We start from the raw sequence: 7499 nt of genomic DNA, 5'->3' as shown, positions 1-7499 counted from the left end.
TAAAGAGAGTGTAAATCTAATTGGCTAAACTTACGATTTTCTATTCTTCTAGAAAAAACTTAGATGAATGTAGAATTAGGTGTGCGTCAATCTTCCAACAGAAAGCACTTATTAAGCATAACATCACCAAAAACATGATAATAACAACGTCAAGCTTTCACTCCATGAAAATAAAAACGTCTACATATCGAAAAAGAAATGCCAAAAATGAAAATATAAGCAACAGAATGGGGACGTATATTCAACAAGCAGCATACAAAAGAGGTCCATATCTCTAGTATACAAAGGGTGTTTTCAAGTTGATGAGGTTCCACCTTCTAGATAACAAGCAAATAGTATCAAGAGACCGTTTCCAAGAGAAAATAAAACCTCCAACGGGCCAGGCGTTCAGGGTTACTTTGAACCAAAGAAACATGAGTGAAAATAATTTAGGTAGATACCATTTTTCACCTAGTGAATTCGCCAGTTTAAATATAGGAGACAAAAAAGACACGATCCCTGTATGATCCAGTAATTCCACTGTGAGATACATATCCAAAAAGAGTAGACGGCAGGAACTCAAACAGATGGTCTTTTTTTTTTTAAAAAAACATTTATTTATTTTTGAGACAGAGAGAGACAAAGCGTGAACTGGGGAGGGGCAGAGAGAGAGGGAGACACAGAATGCGAAGCAGGCTCCAGGCTCCGAGCTGTCAGCACAGAGCCCCACACGGGGCTGGAACTCACGGACCACGAGATCATGACCTGAGCTGAAGCCGGACGCTTAACCGACTGAGTCACCCAGGTGCCCCTCAAACAGATGGTCTTAACCAAGCTTCACAGCAGTGTTGTCCACGGTAGCCAAAAGGTGAAAGTAATCCAGTGTCCACGGATGGGTAAATGGATAAGACACAGTGTGGTCCATCCATATGTGTGATATTATTCAGCCTTAGAAAAGAATGAAATTCTGACTCAGGCTACAACAGGGACACAGGGATGACCCTCAAAGAGATCATACTGAATGAAAGAAGCCAGACACGAAAGGACAAAGATTGTATGATTCTGCTTGTACAAAGTATCTACAGTAGTCAAATTCATGGGCAGAAAGTATATTAGAAGTTACCAGGGGCTGGAGGCAGAAGGGGGGATAATGGGGAGCTGGTTAACAGTACAGAGTTTCCATTTGGGATGATAAAAAAGGTCTGGGAATTCGCTAAGAGAGTAGAATGTAAGCATTCTCACCTCCAAAAAAAAAACAAAAAAAAAAGACAAAAAACAAAACAAACAAACAAAAAAAACCGTAAGCCGATGATGGCTGTGTTAATTACCCAGATCCTGGCGACCGTTTCACAAAGTTTACATATGTCGAATGTATGTATGTATACTTTAAGTGTGTACAATTTGCTTGCCAATTGTACTTCAGTAAAGCTGGGGGGAAAGTTCTGGAAATGGATAATGGTGATGCTTGCACAAAAAATATTGTGATGTATTTAATGCCATTGAACTGTGCGTTTAAATATTTATTTTTTTATTTATTTTTGAGAGAGAGAGAGAGAGTGACCACGTGCTAGGGAGTGGAAGAAAGAGAGAGAGGGAGAGAGAGAGAGAGAGAGAGAATCCCAAGCAGGCTCCATGCTGTCCGGGCAGAGCCTGACGTGGGGCTCGAACTCACAAACCGTGAGATCATGACCTGAGCCAAAACCAGGAGTTGGACGCTCAACGGACTCAGCCACCCAGGCACCCCTGAACTGTACATTTAAATATGGTTAAAACCGGGGTGCCTGGCCAGCTCAGTCCAGGGAGCCTGGGATTCTTGACCTCGGAGTTGCAGGTTCGAACCCCATGTTGGGTGTGGAGATTACCGTCAAACAAATCTCTTTAAAAATGGTTAAAAGTTTTGTATTACAGATATTTTATCATGATTTTTCTAAAGCAACAAAAACCACCTAAAAGGAGGCAACTTAAATGCATATTGCTAAGTAAAACAAACAAAACCACACTCTGAAAAGCCTACATACTGTATAATCCCAACTATATGACGTCCTGAAAAAGACGAAATCGGAGAAAGTAAAAAGATCAGTGGTTGCCAGGGGCTCTGGAGAAGGGACCAAGGGATGAACAGGCGGAACCCAGGGTTTGGGGGGCAGTGAAACTATTCTGCATAATTCTGTAACAGTGAATCCACGTCTGTATACATTGTCAAAGCCCAAGGATGATACAACACCAACAGTGAACCTTAGGTAAACTACAGACTTCCGTTTATAATAATGCATCAATGTTGGCTCATTAGCCGTGACAAATGTACCACCCTAATGCAAGATGTTCATACTATGGGAAATCCCTGTATTTTCTGTTCAATTTTTCTGTAAACCTCAAACCACCCTAAAATTTTTTTACAATGAAATTATTTCAAGTTTTAAGGTTTGGGGGGAGGGGGACAGAAGCACAAGAACACGCCTCAGACACCTTAGCCGCTGGGATGCAGTGAAAACAGCAGTTGTGGGATGGGGCGGTGATCAAGAAACCCCCTTTCCTGTTACTTTTTTTTTTTTTTTTGAGTTTTATTTATTTATTTAGAGCAGATCAGGTAAGGAGCAGAGAGAGAGAGGGAGAGAGAGAGGATTCCAAGCTGTCCAGCACAGAGCCTGATGCAGGGCTCCGGGCTCAAACTCATGAACAGTGACATCATGACCTGAGCTGAAACCAAGAGTCAGACGTTCAACCAACTGAGAGGCCCAGGTGCCCCTCACCTCCACCCCTTTCCTGTTTCTGGACTGTTCCCATGTAGGGCCTTTGCCAGCTCCGACCTCGAAGTCCACACACCCTCGTGCCCAGTGCTGAGGAGCTGGCCCAACCCCAAGGTGTCCCCCCCATTGACTCCAAGATCACCAGCCCCCTCCTGACTGCCTGGCAACCCCTTTAATTTAAGGTTGACTATACTATCTCCGGTTCTGAGCCCTGCAGTCACCTCCCAATCATCCATTTAACAAATGTTTATTGAGCATCTACTAGGTGCCAAGCTGAGTGTATCCACCTCCTACCTGCTACGGTGACAAATCACCATGAACTTGGTAGCTCAAAACAACACACTTATTATCATACGGTTCTGGGGGGTCGTAGGTCCAAAACTGTCTGCCTAAACAAAAATGAAGGTTCCTCTTCCTTCTGGAGGCTCTAGGAGAAAATCCTTTTCTTTGCCTTTCCGCTTCTAGAGGCCGCCTTATGCATCCCAGCAACGTCAAGCCAAGGCCTTCTCCCGCTGCCTTCTCCCTGGTTTTCTCTCCCCGGCCTCCCTCCTCCACATTTAAGGACACTTGTGATCACACTGGGATTACACAGATAATCCAGGATAATCTCCCCATCTCCGGGTCAGCCGATTAACGACCTTAATGCCCCTCGCCAGGCAATCTCACATATTCAGAGTTCCAGGGATGAGGAAGGGAACATCTTTGGACGGGCTCTTATCTTGCCTGCTGCGTGGCGGATGTGGCCTTAAGTAAAACAAACAAGATCTCTGCCCTCGTTTAGAGAGGTGACAGTCGAGTGGTAGAAAACCAGCCATAAACACGCTGGGGGGTGGGGTGGGCGGCGGTTGGGCCGGGAGGGCGGGAGTTACGATAAAGATAATTGCAGGTGGGGCGCCTGGGTGGCGTAGTCGGTTAAGCGTCCGACTTCAGCCAGGTCACGATCTCGCGGTCCGTGAGTTCGAGCCCAGCGTCGGGCTCTGGGCTGATGGCTCGGAGCCTGGAGCCTGTTTCCGATTCTGTGTCTCCCTCTCTCTCTGCCCCTCCCCCGTTCATGCTCTGTCTCTCTCTGTCCCAAAAATAAATAAACGTTGAAAAAAAAAAAAAGATAATTGCAGGTAACACTGAGCGCTGTGAACAAAATCAAACAGCAGGATCTGATAGGAATGAAAATACTACACGCCGGAGGGTCGCGGAAGAGCCCCGTGTGCCACGCTCCGTCTGACCCGGCGTCGTCTTTGCCTTCTGGGCCAGTGGAGGCTTCTCCCTTCGCATTGCACAGGCCCAAATAATCCGGGGAGCCCCCTGCCACTCACCGCCAGGCCCGAGAAGATGCTCTCAGTTCTCCGTGCAGCGTCCATCCGGCATCTGAACACTTCTTCTCCCCAAGTCCTCGGTCCCCATCCTAGTTCACTCTGTCATTCCTCAGCGGGACTAGCACAGTCCACCCTGGTACCCACACCCTAACCCTAACCCTTTCCCCCTGCACCCTCCATCCCCCTTCTTGAACCCCACGGGTTGTCCTCCCTGAAGACGCCACCAGAGGGCGCCCGTGAGCACCCAAGTCAGGTCCCCCAGGGCTCCCACCTTGGGAGCTGGGGGGAAGGGGTCTGAGTCCTCTGGCTCACTCCGTTCCAAACACACACACACACACACACACACACACACACACACACCTTCCTCCCTGTTCCCCCAACACACCAGACCCAGCGCTGCCCCAGGGCCTTTGCACAGGTCTGTGCCCTCTGCCTAGAACACTCTTCCCACAGATACCCACCTGGCCCCCTCCCTTCTGACCTCTGCTCAAACGTTCACTTCGGCGACAACTTCTCTGGCCACCCTGTTTTAAAATCTGCATCACATCCTCACCCCCAGGGATCTCTGCCACCCTCGCTCTCTGTCTCTCTCCCCCTTGTAGTTATCACCACCTGAGTTTGCTATCAGTTGTGTCTTTACATCATTTGCTGCCTCGATTTCAACCATAAACTACAGGAAGGCCGATGTCCTGTGCTGGGCACCGCTAATCCCAGAGCCTAGTAGGTGAGATGGAGTATTTGTGCCTGGGGGATGGACGGTTTCTGTCCTAAGACCAGGCTGGCTGTTGGTGGAGAATGCACTACGGGGCAAGAGTGGAATCGTGGGTCAAATGGTGTAGCCGCCGTGGAAAACAGTCTGGACGCTCCTCAGAACTTAAACACACAGGTAACGTAGGATCCACAGCAATCCACTTCTGGGATGCAGAAGGATCGAGGATTTATCTGCACACCCATGTTCATAGCAGGCGTCAAATGTCTGTCAGTAGGTGAACGGACAAACAAAACGTGGCCCATTCATACAATGGAATATTTTGTTAATGTTTATTTTATTTTTGAGAGAGAGGAGAGAGAGAGAGGGAGAGGGAGTGCAAGCAGGGAAGGGTCAGGCAGGGAGAGAGATGCAGAATCCGAAGCAGGCTCCAGGCTCCGAGCTGTCAGCAAAGAGCCCGACGCGGGGCTCGAACTCATGAGCTGTGAGATGGTGACCTGAGCCGAAGTCAGACGCTCCACCGACCGGGCCACCCAGGTGCCCGTCATGCAATGGAATATCAATCAGCCTTGAAAAGGAAGCTCGTTCTGACACCTTATACAGCAGAGTGAACCTGGAGGACATTGGGCTCAGTGAAACAAGCCCGTCGCAGAAGGACAGATACCACAGGCTTCCGCTCCCAGCAGGTCCCTGAGGAGTCCCTTCCACAGACGCAGAGAGTAGATGGTGGGAGCCAGGGGCCGGAGGGAAGGGGTGGAGGGCCAGTGTTCCGTGGGGGCAGAGTCTCAGTTGGCAGAGACGAGAAAGTTCTGGGGACGGATGGCGGTGACCTTTGCACCGCCGTGTGAACGTGCACAGTTGAAATGTGCACAGAACCACACAGTTGAAAAGGGTTTAAATGGTGACTTTTCTGTTACGTATATTTTACTGCAAGGCAAAGATGGGAGTAAGTGTAAGTAATGCAAGTGAGGAAAGCATCACTGGGTAAATAAGGGTGTGGTGGCAGACCACACGGGGACAGTCGAGGAGGGAAGGGTCCCTAACAAATACTCTCCCGGAGTTTATAGTGCCCAGGTGCTAGAACCTTGACTCCCCACGAACAGCATGCTGTTCCAGCATCCTACCGTTGGTCCTCTCTTACAGATGGGGAAGCCGAGGCACAGAGGTGCAGCCCACAGAGCCGGCCAGTGAGCGAGTGTGGAGGGTAGGTGCCGAACCACCATACCCTGGTCCTTCTTCCCCTTCTCTTCTCCTGCTACTTTCGTTCTAAAGTTATCGGAGGCTGGGGTGCCTGGGTGGCTCGGTCCGTTAAGCGTCCGACTTCGGCTCAGTTCATGATCTCACGGTCCGTGGGTTCGAGCCCCGCGTCGGGCTCTGTGCTGGCAGCTCAGAGCCTGGAGCCTGTTTCAGATTCTGTGTCTCCCTCTCTCTGTGACCCTCCCCGTTCATGCTCTGTCTCTCTCTGTCTCAAAAATAAGTAAACGTTAAAAAAAATTAAAATTATCGGAGGCTTCCTACGTGCCATGCGTGGGATCAAACCCTTTGCCGGCATTAATATATATATTCCTGCCCATTTCCATATGTGGCGGATATTATCCCCATCCTGCAGATGAGTACGCTGAGGCCATGGCCTCCCCCCGCAGGGGTTCTGGCCTCCTCACCTCCCAGCTGGACGCCTCCCGCGGCTCTCCGCTGCCCCCAGGCTGAAATCTGAGCACCCCGTTCAAGGCTCCTGATAATCTCAGAATCTCATCTTTACCTCTCCCCCCATAGCACAGGCCCCCTTTGCTCTGGCCGTTCCCAACACTTTGCAGCAGGGGGGTGGGGGGGAACAGAACAAACTCTTCCAGCCTCAGAGCCTCTGCACGTGCTCTTTCTTCTACCTGCAAATTCTGTTTTTCAGCCCAACTCACTCTCCTTTGCCGACTAATGCTAACCTCTTGGGAGAAGACTTCCCCCACCATCTCCAGACCCACGGCTCAGTTTAGGTGACCCTCTTCGCTGTTCTTGCAACCCCAATGCTCCCCCTCCGCCCCAGCAACGTTGTGCGCCTCCTTCATTAGCATATCCACTGGGATTGTAAACTAAGAGCAGAGGTGTGAGTGAATTCAGATACTATCAGGTGACAGAAACCCTATTTATTTAGAGAGAGAGTAAGAAAGGGGCAGAGAGAGAGGGAGAGAGAGAGAGAATCCCAAGCAGGCTCCTCACTGCCAGTGTGGAGCCCAATGCGGGGCTCGAACCCACGAACCGTGAGCTCGTGACCTGAGCTGAAACCAAGAGTCGGATGCTTAACCGATTGAGCCACCCGGGTGCCCCAGCAAATTGCTTAAATCTTAAGGGATAAGTACTGTATGATCTCCCTTAGATGTGGAATCAAAAAACAAACTTAGAAACAGAATAGAATGGTGATTGCCAGGGGCTGGGTGGGGAAATTGGGAGGATAACACTGAAGGGCGCAACCTTGCAACTCTGTGGATAAACAAGTTCTGGAGATCAGATCAACATGTTGTACACCTTAAATTTACACAATTATGCTTCATTAAAAAGGAAAGGCTTAAGGGGACATAACGTGCCTTGGAACGAGGAAGTTTTGAATACTGGGTGGCTCCAGGCTCCTAAATTCCGTAGAATCAGAATTCGGATTCTTTCCATGTTTCCCCCCGTCCGTCTGCAGCCTGTCCAGTGAATGACGATGTTGGGGTCAGTTTGGGGATGTGCTGGGTCTGGGGCGGGATACCCAGGAGGAAT

The sequence above is a fragment of the Felis catus genome, chromosome A2 (genome assembly GCF_018350175.1).
Source record: "Felis catus isolate Fca126 chromosome A2, F.catus_Fca126_mat1.0, whole genome shotgun sequence".
NCBI classification, from domain to species: Eukaryota; Metazoa; Chordata; class Mammalia; order Carnivora; family Felidae; genus Felis; species Felis catus.
This window is presented reverse-complemented; position numbering follows the sequence as displayed.